This window comes from Anguilla rostrata, chromosome 16 (genome assembly GCF_018555375.3).
Source record: "Anguilla rostrata isolate EN2019 chromosome 16, ASM1855537v3, whole genome shotgun sequence".
Classification (NCBI taxonomy): Eukaryota; Metazoa; Chordata; class Actinopteri; order Anguilliformes; family Anguillidae; genus Anguilla; species Anguilla rostrata.
Window position 1 is genome coordinate 7,247,327 of NC_057948.1, and position 19,490 is coordinate 7,266,816.

A 19,490-nucleotide genomic window follows, 5' to 3' on the forward strand; every position below is an offset into this window, starting at 1 on the left:
CACACTGCAGTAACACCTGTGTTTGCATTAGTTTCAATTAGTAGAATTTTGTTTATAGTTTGAAGAATAATCACTTTTGTGCTGTAGTCATTTAGCAGATGGCTATGCAGCAGTACTGCGGGCAAATGTAAACTTTTGAAAATTTTGAATGCAATTAAACCCAAACTTAAACTAAGTATATGATGAAAGAGACGTTATTCATCATAACCTTTTAGATTTATGTTTTAGTCAAACTCTCCCGGATATTTTACAATCCCCATAACTCATATCTATATTTAGAACCGTGGTATTAAGCACTTCCAGAAACGAGGCCACTGTGGTGGTTTAATCCCCAAGAAAAAGTTAAGTGGTGGAGTTAGTAGCAGGATCATGACTTAGAGAAGCGAGAGGGGTTGAGTTCAAGGGGCGGCTCTGTCTGGGTCCTGAGCGAGCAGAAGGCAGACGCGGGATGAAATGTGATCGATCGGCCATTCCTGGGGTCGGGGGGTGGGGGGGCTGAGGCAGAACCAGGTTGTTTTTGGGGGTGGGAAAATCTGAGAGATGGAAGAACCGGGACACTGCTTTTTAGAAGGGCGTTGATCAGCACTTGACCTGTATCGCTAAACCACAGTCGATTTGTAATGTATAGTTTACCTGCGTTATATTAAAAATACAGAGCGTCAATCAGTAGCGCTTTGGCCTCGCCCAGGCAAATTAAATGAGTTGTGCTTTTCTTGTTACCTGCACAATGTTTGTTCAGTTATTTCACCATAATGCGAAAATGTGAAAAGGCTAAAGTGTTTATCGACTGCGAGGGCCCAGTTGTATTGTGCTTTGAATGAAGAGCTATATTGGCCTGGATAAGCGATCAAACTCATTTTGGGGTTTGAGGCTGCGGGGGTGGGAGGGGACTGACCGTCATTCTCGTTGATTCACCGGAACTTAGAGTGACACTTCACTGCCTCCGATGTCACCGTTTGTGCGCGCCCTGCGATGGGGGGGGCCGGCCCCACCTGTCCGGGTCCTGAGGATGGGATGGCGCTCTGCTGGCTCGGCCGTTACCTCCGCCCGACGTATTATCGCCCTATTAGTCTCAGGAGGCGCTGACGGCGTCAGCCGCCCGCCCCCTGACGACCATCACGATGCTCCTCCGCCCTCCCCGCCTCTAACCCCCCTCCCCCTCCACATATATGCATTTCATTACATTACATTACAGGCATTTAGCAGACGCTCTTATCCAGAGCGACTTACACAACTTTTACATTGTATCCATTTATACAGCTGGATATATACTGAAGCAGTGCAGGTTAAGTACCTTGCTCAAGGGTACAACGGCAGTGTCCTACCCGGGAATCGAACCTACGACCTTTCGGTTACAAGCCCAGTTCCTTACCCACTGTGCTACACTTCGTACACATATGCCCCTCTCCTCAACCTTTAAACCCGCACCCGCTCCCCTTCTACCTCCCACCTTCCCACTCTAGCTACATCCTCATGAGACCTGGCCATTCACTGTTGTCCCCTGTAGGGGACATGAGTCTCGGCTCAATATCAAGATCCACAGATTGTACGATGCAGAAAAACGTGCACTACCAGGGACATTTGATAAAAAATAAAATAAATGATATTTTTGAAAATACTGTCTTTGTAGCAGAAGGGCAGGGTTAATCCACACGTCCAATCAGAAAGGCCCGATGTGGGCATGCTCCGTCTTTCCAGGAACCAGGAAGTTACACGCGAAACATTTGGAAATGGGATTGGGCGCTAGGCAAGCTAACTGATCCCAGATCAGCTGTCAAGCGTTGTGGACAGAACCTGGAGCCGGAGAGACTTGGATACGCCACGTGTTGGGCACATTTGTGCAAATAGAAACATTGATTGGTTTGGATGGCGCAGGGGCGGGGGGGGAGCCATATGGCACACGTGAGCCACCGTAGATAAGGGCCCGATGAATGCGTATAGATTGCGATGATGATTAACTCGCATAGGTGGCGATTTGGAACCCGGGGGAACCGGAATTCGCTACTTTGAGCTGCCAGTAATCAGCCGGGGGCATTATGTCGCACGCGCACCTGCTTTTGAAAAGCGGGCTAGCCCGGAAAACCACTTACCGGCCCGCGGATACACAGCCCGTCCTTAAAACGAAGGGGAGTAGATGCGATTCCGAAAAACACCCAACCGCTAACCTGCGCTAACGGGTTTTTTTTGCGGACTACGGTCGGAGCACATGCCCCTCCACACTGTCGCCGATCGGGGGAAAAAAGACAGCCGGTCGGAAACTCTCACGCCTTTCGAAACCAACACGCCACCAGCGAGAGGCCAGGTATCAACCAGGGGGGCTGCGGTGCGTCTAAAAAACCAGACCCGCGACGGGGTAACGACGACCCCACGCGTGTAATCTGAGGGGCGGGGAGGCGTGCCGGCCGGCTGGTTCCTTCGCCCCCCCCGTGGGTGACCGAGGCGCATGGGGCGTGGGGGGAAACACCCCCCCCCCCAGCCTCTCCATCACTGCCCCCCGCCAGAGAGCGTCCGGGAGGCTCACTCGCCAAACGAATCGCAGCGGGCGGCTCCGTCGGCATTTCAGCACGGCCGTCAGGAGACGGACGGCGTCTCCCTCAGGATCGGCGGCTAGATTCTCTCCGCCTCTCTCTCTCTCCATCTCCCTCTCCCCCTCTCCCACTCTCTCCCTCCATCCACCCCCTCAGCTCGGTTAATTCCTCTGCTTGATATTCCGCAGGAGGAGAAAGCCCCCCCTGACTCGGGGGCGGCCCTCGCACGCCAGAAATTGCTATTGACATTTCAATTCAGCCCGATTCCTGCCCCCTCCCCTCCCCCCTCCCCTCCCTCCCCTCCCCCCCTTCCGCACTGTAATGGGAGGCAGAGATTTGCATGTGAATGGAGAGACGCGCACAGGCGCAGCAATGTCATTTCATTTGGTCTTCTATTACCATTACCCTCTCCTCTGCAGGTAATGCAATTAAGGGGTAAGTGGTACGACTGTCGACGCAAGGTTATGGACAGGAACCCTCTCACTCTCTCTCTCTTATTCTCTCGCTCTCTCTCTCTCTCTCGCTCTGTGTCTCTCTCCCTCCCTCCGAAACACCTCCCTCCCTATATCTCTCTTTCCCTCTCTCCCTGTGTCTGTGTCCCTCTCTCTCTCTTCCTCCCTCTCTCTCTGTCTCTCTCTCTCTTCCTCCCTCTCCCTCTCTCTCTCTCCTCTCTCCCTCTCTCTCTCTCTCTCCTCCTCTCCCTCTCTCTCTCTCTTCTCCCTCTCTCTCTCTCTCTCTCTTCTCCTCTCTCTCTCTTTCTTCCTCTCTCTCCCTCTCTCTCTCTTTCTTCCTCCCTCTCCCTGTGTCTCTCTCTCCCTCTCTCTCTCTCTTCCTGTGGTTTCCACCGCGCTAACGCAGTGCGCTCGCCAGGGCGACGTGCGGCACGGTTCCTAAGCGAGGGGGGGGTGGGTCTGAAGAAGCTGCGGTTTCTCTTTTCTTTTTTTTAACCGGCTGCGATCAGCACGCAGCCTGCATGTTCGATTCCACAGCCGCGGGGTTCCCCTCCATCGAATTAGCACTTTAAAGCCGATAAGCAGCGACTTCACAGGCCTTCTCCATCCGACACCCCCACCCACCGCGCCATCCTACCACCCCTCCCCCCCCCCCCGCCATACTGCCACCCTGAGATGAAAGCCAATCAGCACGCGCGCAACGCCCACCCGGAAAGACGGGATTGTGTGATAGTAGCTGGACAGTCGGAGGTGACGCAGTCACGGCCTTTTCCCCCCCAACGGTCGTGGTGCTCGAACCAGCACCCCACAGCCACAGGCATGCTCAGATCAGGCCCTCATGGCCAGGAGTACTGCTGGGTCTCTTTCCTCCTTGCTCAAAACATCAAAACGTGTGCATTTCATAAATCGCGGAGTGGATTAATTTCCATTTCATTATGTTTCTTTTCACGTGTGATATCCACTTAGATCTTCTGACGGCAGGCGAAGAAGAAAACTTTAATTAAGAATCTCAGTGCTGGCTTTTTTTTTGTCAAGTCAAAGCAAACTTTATCTGGCGTGCATTTTTACAGAGCTTCAGTACTTTACGCTGTTTCAAAAAAAGGAACAAATACGATCAAGCCGAACCCAATAAATATGAGAGATAAAACAGATAAAACAGTAAAGGGAGGACAGGCAGGGGTTAGGGAAGGTCAGGGTTCACGTGTAAGACGGGCGATAATGGGGCGCAGATGGGGTGCTAGGGTAACATGAAAGCGAGGAAGAGCACATGAAAACTACCGACATATGAAGTCCTCCATCGCCTGACAGCTGATATAATAGAAGGTTCCAGAAATATGGGAAACTGTTTCTACCTCTAGGCTGGAGCCTGGTTTCGGACTATTTGTATCGCTGACTCCGCACTAGCAGACCATTCATCGCAGTGCTAACGACTGCAATCGGAGTGGAAAAACAAACTATTCAATTCGTTTTTATTTGTATAGCACGTGCCGCAGAGGACCAGTGTCTCAAAGCACTTTACACAGACGTTTCAGGCCTTGGCCCCAGGTCCCTGCAAACCAAGCCAAAGGTCACACCGGCAAGGAAGAGCTCCCCCTTCAGGAACAAAGCAAGTGAGAGCCTTAGGGTGCTGAGTCAGGGGGGCGGCCATCCACTCCTGGCATTCGCAGGGGTGCCTAATATACTGGCCACTGAGTGCATTTCAATGGGGGTTTTTTTGAGTGTAGCAGCCATTGTTGTCGGTTCTCACTGCATTATGTACGTAGTCTAGAACACTTTGAACACAACTAATTTCTAGAGCACTAGAGGTCCTCGCAAGTTCCACAGGCTCCACCAGCGATGGAAGTGGCTCCAGTAGGACGAGAGATGAAGGCAACAAAAATTGTTTACATGAAATGGAGGAGAAGCAAATGGGTGGAATGGGGTTTAGGACCCTGGAGTGGGACAGCCATAAAATGGCTGTGTAGTTAATGTGACCGTCTTCGGCCGAGGGATTTGCATTACCGTAAATGTACCAACATACCAACATTGCTTTTTTGGAGATCTAAGAGGCCTCATAAGGGTCTTGGAGGCCCTTCAGTCCAGTGCTGTGAAATTAGGCCACAGGCCAGCATCAGGCCCACAGGACGGCTGAGAGAAAGCCACCGTTGCTCTATTTTGGGCAGCTAATTCTAGAACACTTTTTTCCAGAGCACCGGTCCTTAATGCGTCTGTGGAGAGGTAGGAAAACACAGCAGGGGCCTTCAAACTGAACCTGGGAGGACCGGCAGGGTTTCATCGCATTGCAGACAGTAACCTGCCTCTCTGGGGGGGGGGTGCCCAGGGGGCGTCCTTCCCCAAAAAGGGCGGTAAAACGGGCTGCGTACGTCTCCGATGAACCCGTGAAGCCGGACCCCACAAGAACCGAGGATCCCCGGGTGAAGAAGTCGCCCTCATTTTTTTTTTTCCGCGAGGAGCCTGAGTGCTTAAAAAAACAACCTGAACACGGGGTGTAGAGTTTTACGTTTTATCGCTTCCAATTAGGCCGTGTTAATGTCGGAGTTTACGCAATTAGCGGGAAAGTCGGTTCCCATTACCGCCGAGCCGCTGCCTTCATTAATAAACGCCGTGTACTCCGTAAGGAGGGGGAAAAATTGATATGCAGGCCGAGTTTAGACGACGCCTTCGCACCACCCCCGCTGACCTACCCCCCCACCCACCCTCTGGAGCCCTTGGCAATGGCGGCGGAGCGTCTCCTCGGGCGCGCTCCGAAAAGCTTGGAGGGGCGACCTCTCCCTCTGTGAAGTCCCGGCGGGGTCGGGGGGGTCGGGCCCGCGCTCGGAAAGAGAGCCGCCCGCCCTCGGCGTCGGAGGCCGGCCGGCCGGCCGGCGGGTCAGAGCGGCCCGTCTGTGGGGGCGAGCGGCCGCGGTCGGGGGTTATAAAGCGCTAAAGAGCTCCCTTTTATGGCCTCGATCAACAATACCCCCCCCCCCCCCCCACCTCCACACAAACACTGAGTCACAGAAGAGGAAACAAGCTCTTAAGTGTTTGAGCTCCAGCCTGCCCAGGGCTCTTTATGGCCCCCGCTCAAAGACACTCACTTTTAGGGCTTATTATCGTGTCCCGCAGGAGACCCTGTCCTGCTTCAGCGAGAGGTGGTGTTGGGGGGGGGGGTTAGTTATGCCAGGACCACGGAGCTGACATTACCCATGTCTGTCCCCAGCCACCCAACACTGGACACCAATGAGAACAAGTAACCGTTACCCAGCCTATAAACCCTGGGCTTCATTCCCCAGGAACCTCTCAGTTTACCCGACCGGATTTTCGGATCGAATCCGGACCGCGGCAATGGCGAATGTGGCGGCGGCCCCAGAGGATGACGGGTAATTTGATTGCGTCACCCGTGCTATGAGACGGTTCTAGTCAGTCAAGGATCCATGTCCCATCTTTCTCTAGCGACCCGAGTTGGCCAGTGGGGTTGTTTTTCTCCCCAGTCACAAACAACAGCAATCCGTTTGTCCCGCGAGCAGCCGCACTGTTCCCGTCAGGCGATTCCTCTTTCCCGCTGCACTACTCCCCCCCCCCGTCCCCAAACCCCGTTTGACTTTCCGCGGAGCGTCCCCTAAGACAAGTCTGCGAGAGTGTCACGCAGAGGTCCTCCTTTTTTAAATTCCGGAATGTTCAGCGCGGGTGTATTTCTCGCGAGCGTAACGGACCCGAGAGCGAAGCTCACGGGGGGGCTGTTCTCTCATCCGCGAGGCGAGGCGGGGCGGGGCGTGTCACCGGCGCCAATGTGACCGCTCGGGTCTCGCTCTGATTGCCGTCGTTTTAGGGCGGAAGGGTGGGGGGGGGGGAGGGAGGGAAGACTTAACGAGATGTCAGGACGAGCTGCCTCCCCCCCTGCCAGCCTCCATACGCAGGCCAGAGGGGGTGTGGTGTGGGGATGGTGGGGGTGGGGTGGGGTGGGAAGTGGGAGTAAGAGTAGCTGGTCTTGTTTTATCAGGAGATTCATGTCGGCAAAGCTGCAGCAAGACAGTGCAGAGTGCCATGCCTCATTGCTTCAGGTATACTGAGTCACTCTCTCTCAACTGGAAAGAGGCTGCACGAGAGAGCAGGGTTGCCAGATTTAGAGTTTGTCAGAACCGGACAACATGCACAGATGAAAGCACCGTTGCGAATGAGTTCAGGAGATGTCAAACCAGGGGGTCCCAGTTGTGAGTCAGTTCCCCCTCCAAACAGACCAGGGTGCCATTCCATCAGACTCAGGAGTCACTGACGCACAGATTCTTCACAAACTACGAGAAAATTTCTCCCATCTATTACTCAGACCGGACATTACATTGTCCAGTGGGGACCACAAACCGTACCCGTGCAAATAATTTGATAACCGGACATTTTGGTCAAAAACTGGACATCTGGCAACTCTAGGTGAGAATGATTTGGACACATTGATAGTCACCTGCAAATAAACAGCTACTCACTAACCACAACATATACAGAAATTTCAACTGAATGAGAAGGGCACTTTATAAATTATAAGGATTTACCTAAAATACATCACTTACAAGCAATGTGTCCAGTATAAGCATCAGTGTGCATATCGAGGAAAAAACAGATATGACTAGAACCGTTCAAATAAATATTAGATTTCTGTCAGAACGGTTGTGACCGTTCAGTGATTTTTCTATCTACATTCCCTTTCTTGGAATCGCTGTGTTCACAAAGAGGGTCAATGTCCTTGCGATTCAAACGTTTGACACCTTGAAAACTCCGTTAATCGAACTCTAACCGCATAAATGCTATAGCACACAGCCGGACTGCGCCGGCGGCTCCGCGGTGTTATTTTCTGTCTGGCCAGCCACTGATTAGCGATGATTTAATGCAGGGGTGGCCAACCCTGGTCCTGGGGAGCCGCAGGGTCTGCTGGTTTTTGTTTCCACCTTAAATACAGCAACCACTTAGACTGAAGAAGCCAGGTGAGGTGAGTTAACTGTGTAATCAACTGCTATAATTGATAATTAAGTGCAGAGTAAAAACTAAAACCAGCAGACCCTGTGGCTCTCCAGGACCTGGGTTGGCCACCCCTGATTTAATGAGATGGAGAACAAAAGAACTGTGATCACCACCTGTACAGAAGGTGACGGCGACGCCCGTAGCAAATCGGGCTAAAGAAGCTTCGGAGAAATGTTTTCGGCTTCGTCGCCTGAGGAACGCCGCGTGCAGTGAGGTCACCGCCGTGGTCGTTGAATAATACGTTCAGGAGTTTTAGAGGGGGCCAGGGTGCGGCGAGAAGTCACGAGCCTTTCCATTCAGGACGGAGAGGGGAAAAATAACAGCCCCGTTCTTACACTTTCACAACGACTGTAATTACGCGGAAGGTCACTCGGTTAAAGGAGGCTTCCATACCTGTGCAGCGTGACGAAGAAAATAAATTACAGCCAATTAAACGAATCAACCTTCAACCTGTCAAACAAATACACCGGGGAGAATAGCGAGGCTGCGCATGCAATCCTTTTGTGTGCCGAGAAGTGACATCTATTGCATTTTACGCTCATCGTATATTATACAAGGTTTACATATTACTACCAGAGTAAAACATTTATCAGCGTAGCCTACTAATGAACAGAACTCAGGACACTGAAGGACAAGACAGGTTTTGGCGTACAGTCCGATGATTTCCCAGAGCTTTCAAAACATTTCTCACACATTGTGAGACTTCAGCAAGGCCTGCGGAAGAACATTAATATCAGGGAGCGTTACCGACAGTGGCCTAATTAAAAAACAAAATCGCTGAAGGAAATTCCCATTTCATTCATTGCAGTAAGCTACGCCTGTACAGACAGATATGTAGCCTACACAAGGACAGTGTTAACCTTCAAGAGCAAGTTAACCTTATATTTTTGTCAAGATAAAATGCCGCTACAACATGAAAATGACAGTCTTTCAACCATTTGGGAGTCTTGGTGGGATGATGTAGTGACGCTGGAGTGCGTGTTACCGAATGAATTCTGTGCTTGAGCTAATCATCGTGACAGCACATTAGGAAATGACCTGGACAAAAAAACACTGCATATTTCATACCAGAGCGGAAGTCCGGATTTATCCATAATTCATAAGTCCACAAAAAACCACACTTCTGAATGGAGCGCATCAAAAGATCCCCCATCCCCCTCCCGCTATCTCCCGATGGCACGACATCACCTGCACCGGACGGACGCCAGCCAAGCAGACCTGGCATATTGTCATCAGCGCTGGACACGCGCAAACGATACGCTCGAGTCAGCAGCCAGGTCCGATTTATCCTGCTCTTTAATTCCCCCGAGTAGATAAAACGAAAATCCGCTTTCGTCCGCAGGAAAGACGAAAAAAAAACACATGTACAAACAACAGAGTGCCGAGTTCTGCTTTTCCCAGCTATGTTAGATTGCAACCGGGAGAATGGGTACGCGCCGACGTCCCCACGTCCCCTTCTTGCTTTCGTGTCTCACACCCACCTGTCTAAGGTATGGTTGTCATACAATGAAATCGCAATGTTGGAATTCAATCCATCCTAGGCCAAGAAAATCACAAAAGGAAGATTTTTTTTTTTTACCTCTACCGAAAAGGTGGAATAAATCATAATTAAGAAAAGATTGTCGTTGGCCTCGTTTTGTAACCTTCAGCTGATTAATTAGAAAAGTAAAATGGGGGATGCTGGTTTCATCCTGGGCACCATATATTGCTGTTATTTATGCGCTCGACAGATGGCCTTTTTTAAGGAGAACTTACAAAGTTTTATCTGTTCATGAAGTGGGGTATTTACTCAAGCGTAGCTCGTCCGTAGTGTTACAGCCGGCGAACTGAACTCGTAACCTCGCCGTAACAAATCCCGCTCCCCTTGTCTCAGACACACCAAAGTTAAACAAGAGGGGACGAGGGTGACTAAAACAGAACCGGACCTCTGAGTCTTCTCCATACGATGCACGAAGTTCATTTGAGTCCATATTTAAATAGTAGGCCATGTCTATTCAATTTTAGTGCAATTCGCTTTACCCTCAGCTTCAAGCAAAAACCAGTGCGTTGTTCCCTTTTTCATTTTACACCGAATCTTAAGGATAAAGGAGCCGCTGAAATGAATAATGAAAGTATGCAGCTGCATAAATGTGTCCATTCAAGATGGAGGGCAGCGCAGTTAGGTGGAATCGGAGCACGAAATGTCTGTGAAAATAAAACATTGATGAAAATATGTTGTTGACAAAAAAAAGCAATATTACTGTGAGGCACATAAAGTAATAAATCTGTCCTTTGTGTAATTTTTATGGTGCCCAAACTCAAACTGCATACATGTAATTCCTTTAACCCCTTTATGCACAAAAGCAATTCTTCCATTACCGACCCTCCATTCAATCAAACTCGCAGGGGGGCGAAGAAGGCACTGTCTGTCACAGGTTGCTGTGGGCCTAGCCATTATTAAAAAGAAGAAAAAGCACTATTTGATTTTGAAACAATAACATTTCGACCAAATATGTGAGTGTAGACTATGGGAAGTTAATTATTATTCGTAGAAGAAAAATTAATAATTCATGCGTGGTTTTTTATCCCTATACAAAATCAAAGGTTATTACTGTTGCAGTTTTTATTAAATTGAACAGGACACAGTGGAGTTCATAAGGAGATTGTCTACTGAGGGACATAACAGCTTGTTGGCTACTTTCGAACCCTCACTATTTTCAAGCGGATCACGTGCAGTCTCCAATCTGGATACGATTAACAGTGACCGGATCATTTCGGCTACTCTTGCAAATGAATGGACTTTTCCCCTCTGACGAGCCCCTGTGGAAATGAACGAACAAAGAAGGACGCGTAATTCGCCCGTGCAAGAATCTCGCACCGAGAAAAAGGAACTGCGCAAGTATCCAGATTTCTTACGGTCTACGATCTAGTGATGACGTGTTCATATGCAGCGACCCGCTGTCGTTCGCGGCGGCTGTAACCCGCTCTCGCTCATCTCAAAAGGCCGCGGAGAGCGCCAGCTGCGCGAGACCGTGCTGTGCAGCGCTCCGGCGGCGCGACGCGCTAGTCTGCGGCCCAAACTCGGCCGTCAGTTACGAAACGGATTCTCACGGCGGACTCTCCCCTTACAATAAAACCGCGACAGGAAAATCCTCGCGGCGCGGAATTTACGATGATTTATGGGAGACATGTGTGGGGTTATTTAAAAGCCACCTCTGTTTTGCGAAGGTACGCAGTGACACATCGTTGTAGACAGTCTACATAAATTTCCCCTGGAGCCGAAATGGCTCTCGTCTGCCTGCAATGATCGGGTAACGTTTGGGGACGGAAACGCTGAGTGTCAGGAACATATTGGCCAGAAGAGAGAAAAGAAGAGGAAAGGAGAAAGAGAGAGAGTGAGTGAGAGAGAGAGAGACCAGTGCAACCTGTGATGCAATGAAAGCAATGAAACCCCACAGCTTGAGTGACAGACTAAAAATGATGATACAACAGGCTGATACACCAAGAGGATGTTACATTTGAAAAATAAAAAAATTTGTAGGATGCAACAGTGCTAGAAATGCTGGCTACTCCACACGATCATTATTAATGTGAATCAATTTCACTGAGAAATACAAAAATACATCATTTTTCTTGTAATTTACGGCTGGGAGTGGGTATATCAGCAAGACCGAAACAAATCAAACATCAACCTATCTCATTGGTGAGCCAGAAATGGAAGGTTACCTCAGGCTCTTATATGAAAGACAATTGCACACAGGCACACGTGCACAAACACACACACGTACACACACCCATGCGCAAAATTATACAAACAAGTCCAAGATTTGAGTCTACAATGACAGCATTATAAAATGGTGCAATGGCGCAGATACTATCCTAAGTTGGCGCCATTAGTTTTGATAATAATAGGTTAAAAAGACGACAGAAACACAACCATACGAAGCCAAATTATTCATAAGACAGAGAAATCCTTTAAATATCTCACAACCTCAGTGAAACCACTGAACATAATGTACGGAACATAGCTTCTCCCAGTCCTACATTTCAAACACTGCTAACTTTAGATTTAATGTGCCAGTTTCCAATCAACTCACATTATTTCCACAACGAGCCCATGTATAAAACTGCAGACTGGGTCAATCATGTATTAAGAGACTGTTAAATTGTTTTATTATAATATTTGAATTTGAATACATCTTCAATCAGTTTTTTTAATGAGCCATTTAGAATGTTCAGTAGTACTCGTGGGTCAGTTTCTTTGCAGCTATATTAGCAGCTAATTCAGAGAAAGGACAGAAGACCTGCTAGTGGTCATACCACAGTCTATCAGGACTGTACCTCGTGTGCATTTTAGTGCAGGTAGACGGACTGCGACCACCCTGACGACCCGCTCTCGAACCACAGGACACAGGAGGTGGAAAGACCCGGAGTCAGAAGTTAAGTCCTGCCGTGTGTTCCTTCCACCCCTGAACTCAGCCCAGCTGATTTCACTAATTAGGTCTGCCTCTTGGCTGAAGAATTGTGCTAATTAGCAAATCCAGGTGACTGGAACAAAATACCGGGGAGAACTTTTACTTTCTGGACCTGGATTCTCCTCCTCTGTGGGACAAGAACCCTACCAGCTGCAGCCCTACGTCCCTGGCGACGCCCTCGGGGGTCACCAGCCATGGCTGGTCCAATCAGGATTTGGTACCAAACTGCAGGGTGTATCAACAGAAACTGACTGAGTAGACACGCTACGCGCCGCGCCGCTTACGCTACGCATGCGGTGGGTGCCCGGCGTTAGCCGAACGAGCCACCCAGCAGCCCCTGCATATTCGCCATACTGTTTAATCAGGGCAAATGCTAAAGTGGATTTGTAGCTGTGGTTGTTATTTTGATGTTCCCGAAGCTCAAATTAACTTTGACATCCATTAATGTCGGCTCACGGTGTTTACAGTACAAATGAATATGCAGATTGCACCATTGTGCGATTCATTAGAGAAGATAAAAATAGCCTGCACGCAGAAGGCTGTTGATTTTCAGAGTTTGTTGAGGGGAAAAAGCAACAATATTTCAGATTAGTTATAAATCCTGCGAGAGATTTGACATGACCGAAGCGGTGAACAACAGCAATTAGTCTCACACTTGTTACTTTGCTTAATTCCATCAACAGGAAATGCCGATGGTTAATTAGGTTTCGGTCCCTGTATCGCTTATGGTACTTCAATTTGATCATTTCATTTAAATAAATCACAAAATCATGGAAGAAAGGTTGGAAAACAATACGCAGTAAATTGAGAGCAATTGGAGCCACCATCTCCGCCACGATTTTTAATGAAAAGTTAATTAAAAGTAGTTCAGTCCTTTCATTGAAATGATAATTTTTTTGAAAGGATATGCGCATGTATGGGGGATGATTTGTTGTTCAGGAAAAATAAATTCCTACCTCAGATATTCGACTGCTATGAGAAATGTTCTTTAGCATATTTGTTTCATACATTAGTCCTGTGATAATTACAAGGTGTGGTGTGCCTTAAAACATGGCTTTTATAAGACTTATGTATGATATTTGCACTTTATACTGATTTTCAGTGAAAAATTGTAACAGATAACAATCAGCAGACTTGTTACGTGTAACTTGTTAAAACATAACTTTCATGCTTATAATGTAACAAAATACGATAATGTTTTTTTCTTAATGCAATGAACTTGAACGGAAAATATAATACATTTTTTTGGGTAACGTAATAACTTAGTGTCAAGTGGGTAACAATTTTTAATTAATAATATAAAGAGTTAACCATGCTTAAAATGATTTAAAAATCATTTTCAGCATCCACAAGAAAACACACACACATACATGTCAGGTAACAGGGGACCAGGACCCAAAAGCAGAGTTGGAAAAACACCAGGAACTCCAAAAAGACAAATCCAAAGACTTTACTCTCATAAAGGGAACAGAAAACAAGGTCATGCAGGGCACTTTCAAAAACACAAAAAGTTCTTCAAAAACAAAAACAGCAGAATTTTCAAAAACCAAAAATAAATAAATAAAACACAAGGAAACAGAACTCAGGCAGGGCAGAACTCACAGACAGAAATGCGGGCAGAAACAGGCGGGCAGATACTCTCAGGTGGAAACACATGGAACCAGCACCCGAGTCAGGAAAACAGAGAACTTAAATAGGCACAGAGATAACAAGACACAGGTGAACTCAAAGCACAATCAAACCAGAGCAGGGAGGGATAACGAGACAAAGAAAAACAACGATAGAATGATTGAAAACAATAATACAATTAACACATGGGGAAGCTAAATAGGGAGCAAACTGAAATACAAACTGAAGTTCCGCCATCTGGCGGCTCAGAACAGCCCTTTCCTGTTCTTACTGCTGCTCAGATAAACCCATTGAAGGCAATGATGTGCAGTGCTTTGTGTTGCAAGATGTGACAACATGTTGCAAGACGAACCCCCGCATTAGACGTATTGTCAGCCAACAGCCAATATGTAAACACGTGAAAAATGTATACCAACATAAAAGGGATTATGTACTGTGTCGGAGCGGCTGTACATAACATAATCCAGGCTAGCCTCCGCTCCTCTTAAGATTTGCATGAATTTTTTTTTTTGACATGCGTCTTTCAGAACATTTACAGAAATATCATTGCATTTTATTGAATGTTCCTTGTTGTGTAGGTTTTAACATAGCAGAGTCTATGGTTCCTGAGATTGAGGCAAGAGACTTGTGTCCCCTACAAGGGACAAACAAGAGAGCAGGAAGGCCCCTCTCCCTCTGCCCTCGTCACTCAGGTTTTGGTCACCTGGTGCCTGAGGTTCCCTTTGCCCTGCATAAGTCAAGTGGCATGTAACCTAGTTTTTTTCCCCACTGCTCTAACAGATAGGAATTATTCTACCCAAAGGCAAAAAAAGACTGGACAAGGGCCTTCAACAATGCATCTCTGAATGAGAATGTACGCCTAGTGGTGTAGCACTACACAGCAGTACGCAGTACAGCAAGCAATTCAAAAACGGGAGGAAACTGGGAAAGAAGCTCATTAAACTACCCAATCAAAACATTCTCACTAGTTTCTCATGGATGACAAAGAGTATGAGCACATATAGTACACAGTACTAAAGTGTTAATTTAACCCACGTTTCTTAAGCATCACGTAATGTATCAGTGTGAAAATCACTCCATGAGAGCTGATTTAATGCTGAATATCTTTACATTTCTGCCTGTGATCTTTGCTCAAAGCTGCAGGAGGGTGCAGAGGACGAGCCAGGCCCGCTCACCTCATTACTGGGACAGGCCGTTCTGGGACTGAGATGCGGACCCAAGTGCAGAGGAGCGAACCCAAGCAGGAGAAAAAAAAAAAAAAGTGTGAAGCGGTGATTTAATTAACAAAATAAAACACGGGGAATTAACCACAGGTACCGAAAATAAACACGGGTACAGAGAGACTACAAAAGGACTGGAACTCAGGGGGGAGACAACAAGAGGCGCTGGAAAATCCACAATGGCAAACACAGAACGGGAGGCTCCAAAACCTAGCAAAGGAAGGAACTTAAATACACGGACAAACAATGAACAGGTGAGAACAATGATTACATAATAGGTGAAATTGTGAGTGCAAGGTCAGTCCTTTGCTGCCCTCTGTTGGTGAGCAGGGATGATGAGAAACAGTGCTTATTCTGATGAATTTAGTTAGGCCAGGAGTCCCAGTCTTCACCTGATTCAACTAATTAACTAATCGTGGTTTTCAGTCAAGACCTTGGCCCAATCCCAGAATCCCTCTGGCTCGTGGATTATGGATGCTCACAGACCTCAATTGTGAATTTCAGGGGACGGGTGAGTCCATGAGTGGAGAAGGGCTTCAGGGCTACACAACAGGTGCAATAGGACAAAACTTCTGGCATCGGCCAATATGTGATGTTCCTTGGAGACGGAGACACAGCCTTACTCAAATTTATATGACAAGATAAGAAGAGGAGAGTCATCCTCCACCTGAACCAGGCACAGAGGAACTCTAAATTGCCAGGGGAATGGCTTAAAATAAGTGAATTCTAATGATTTTTTTGGGCTTTTTCCCCCAGTGTTATTGGACATAACAGTGTAGACAGATGGGAAGAACAGGATAGAGTGTGGCAAAGGTCGTGCGGTCGGATTCAAACCGCCGATGTTGCGGCTCGTAATGAGCATGTGGACAGTGCTCTACGCAGTGGTGTCAACTCGTTGCCATGGAGGGCCGTGTGTATGCAGGTTTTCATTCCAACCATTATGCTGCCTTAATTGGTCAATTACTCATTCAGCCATATGCGTTAACTGCATTGAACACAGAATAAGAAAATTTTATTTGACAATCGGTCACCATAGACGTGGTCACCATTGTGCACAAACTGCTCCTATTCAGCAAATAATTTAACTAATTATATAATCAAGATCTGAGGCTGGAATGAAAACCTGCATACACACGGCCCTCCATGGCAACGAGTTTGACACCACTGCTCTACGGGCTACGCCACTAGACACCCCATGAATTCTAATGATTTTTGAAAGGAAAATGACATGAGAGGGAGCGAGTGAGAAGAAAGGAAATAGGTTGTTTTTTTTATCACAGGTTCATGCAGTGTTATAAAATCACATTATGAATATAGCTGGGCATATTTGTCAGGGAAAATGTTGGCAAATGGAGCAGTCAAAGCGAAGTTGTTGAAAATCACAGAAAACTGAAAAAAGAGGGGGAAAAAATCATGGATCAAGTGTTTTAAAAACTTTAAGTTATTAAATGGACTAATATCTCATGCGCAGCAGCAGTGAAAGGACAACATACACAACCGTATCACGAGTGGCCTAACAAGTGCTTGAGGTTTCAGAAACAAATAACAGCCAGTTGCCGCTAGTAACAAATACGAGTAAAATGCATCGATAGGCTGGTGCATTTAATCAATTCCGTCCATCACAGAAAGAAAAATCATGTTTTCGTAGTTTTTATGTGCAAATCATACCCCTCGCTTACCTCCAAAAAAAAGAAAAAAAAAAGAGCCAGATAATTCCTGTGTAATTGACCTGAATTGACTGCAATCACACGGACTTAACAAGGGGGTAGATAGAGGACGCAAAAAGTCTGCCCTCAAAAGGAAAGATGTTTTGGCAATGGGGCGGCCCTGAGCCCTAATGGGCTCCGCAGGAACAAGTCTTTGAGGCCACGAGGGGGGGGGCTCCAGGGATGTATCTGTTCTTAGAAGTGTATGTGTGTGCACGTACGTGCATGCGTGAATGTGTGTGGGTGGGCATGTGTGTTTATGTGTGCATGTATGTCAGTGGTCTCCAACCCTGGTCCTGGAGAGCTACAGGGTCTGCTGGTTTTCATAGTGACTCTGCACTTCATGAATCAATTAGAGCAGTTGATTACACAGTTCACTCAACTCACCTGGTGTCTTGGGTCTCAATTGGGTGTTGATTTTAAGGTGAAAACAAAACCAGCAGACCCTGTAACTCTCCAGGACCAGGGCTGGAGACCACTGATGTATGTGTATGTGAGTGTATGTGTGAGTGTGTGTTGGTGGGCGTGTGTGTGTGTGACATCACTCTTCTCTGTTCAAATGAATGGTTAGAAGCGCTCAGATTGGCTAACTTCATATTTCCCCTCTTCGTGTTGACAGCGTTGTAATTGGGACATAAACAGGGTAAATTCCGTGGGTCAATTGCAGCAAGCTTAGCTGCAGTTTAAAGCTCAGGCTTACACCTCGAGACCACAGAACTGCATTACAGCTGGAAGAACTATCCGAATGTGTGAAAAAAGGATTACCTGTTCCAGTTGTAATGCAGTTCTGTGGTCTAGGGGATGGGTTTTCCACAAGGGATCTGTGGACCCCTGGGGGTCCATGGCCAGACTTAATATGCAATGATTATATATAGATATTTATTGAAATATTTCATAACTATAAACGCATTTCTTTTAACCCTTTTAACTTATGACGTCGGTCCCCTGGATTACTAAAGGCCGAAAAGCCCCTGGTTCTAGCCAGAACACCCGCGAGAGCTGCGTGGTTAGCATTAGCGTTAGCATCACGTGCGAAGCAGGAACTCTCCCATTAGTGGCCGTGCCAGATCCCCGCCCCCCTCCCCCCACCCTTAGTGACCTTGCCTGCTCCTTGAGCGTGCTCCCTGTCGCCACGGACACCGCCGGTGCAGATTCACCACCAGCCAGGCAGCAGCAATATATATCACACCCCCCCACCCCCCACCCCTTTATATAGATGTATGGCCTCACTCTCGGCATCTAAAGGACCTGGGGGGGGGGGGGCTGAACACCAACACAGATTCTGTTGAGTTGAGCGATTATTTTAGTTTACCTCCCCCCCTCACGAACAAAAAGGGGAGGAGGCAGAGAGGAGCAAGAATGGTTGGGGCAGGGGCCGCTAATTTATTAGCAGTGACACAGCCCTGACTGCGACCAGATGTACGTAACCTTGCCGAGCACGGGACACGCGTGTTCAGAACCTTCGGACCTCGTGTCGACGGGGGCGGCGTCCGCCGCGACTCGCCGGCCGGTTACCATGGTGAGAGACAGCAGCGGGTCTCACCTGAAATACCTGCAGCGTTCAATTTAGAGCAATACGAGCAAGTGTCCATCAGTCAAATTGAATTGGCTTAAATTAGATGGAGATAAATAAGCCAATGTCGGTCAGAACAATGGCGGTTGCAGATTTCCGATGGAAGACGTTTTCATATTGGAACCAAAATGTGTCTGGGCAGCGAAAATAATTATGAAGGGTGGAGAAAAAAAAACGCATTTTGCCTATTTGTCGGCGAAATAAAAATAAATTTGAAATTTATTTCGGATAATCAGAAGCCAAATTGCAGAGGACGTATTTAAATATAGGTTTTCCTCCCGATGGACCCTCGGTAGCAATAACGAGTTCTCCTCCGTATACGTTTTTTGGCCGCCCATCGTTTTCACTGGCGTAATTGGGATGCGGTCATGTGACGGGATATTTTTAGACGGAGTAAGCATGCTCCTCTCCCCCCTTCTGCTACCTACCTCTCACCTCTTCCCCCGTCACGCGCGCGCGTAGCGCGTAGCCCGTAGCCCGCGTGTTCCGGAACGTTCTTTCGGCTACCGACCGCTCGCGAGCCGAAACTGGGACAGCGAACCGATTTCGTGCCGAAGGAATCTCCGTTCTCCTCCGCTGTGGTTTAATTTCTCAGTTGATGTTGGCTTTCGGTGTGAATATTTTGCAATTCTCAGTTTAAGGGAAACAAAAAAATAATAACTCATGACTGTTGTTAAAAGTGACATCTATGGCCCTTTTTTATCTTTTAGCTTACATCCAAGAGCGGTTTCAACGTATTGTAGCAATTTTTGCGGTTGTGCCACAACATGACCCGCGGTAAGAACGACCGGCGTGGCTGCACCATCGTTGACACACACAGCACCTTCTTCACTGCTGCTGGCCTCAGGTCATTGAGACTACAGCGCAATATTCGGGGCGCTGGTCGGTCCGGGACGACCGACTTCGTTTCTGTGGGACTGCGGAAAAAAAAAATTCCCA

The 19,490-nt window shown here is 47.7% G+C and overlaps 1 long non-coding RNA gene across 1 annotated transcript in view; it reads right to left on the reverse strand.

Moving 5' to 3' along the window:
• LOC135241690 (uncharacterized) overlaps nucleotides 1-15,740 on the reverse strand; it is a 26,393-nt gene extending 10,653 nt beyond the window's left edge. Inside the window, exon 1 of the long non-coding RNA XR_010326087.1 lies at nucleotides 15,228-15,740. This is a non-coding gene — a long non-coding RNA (uncharacterized LOC135241690). The remainder of the gene's footprint in view (nucleotides 1-15,227) is intronic.
• Nucleotides 15,741-19,490: the final 3,750 nt, after the last annotated feature.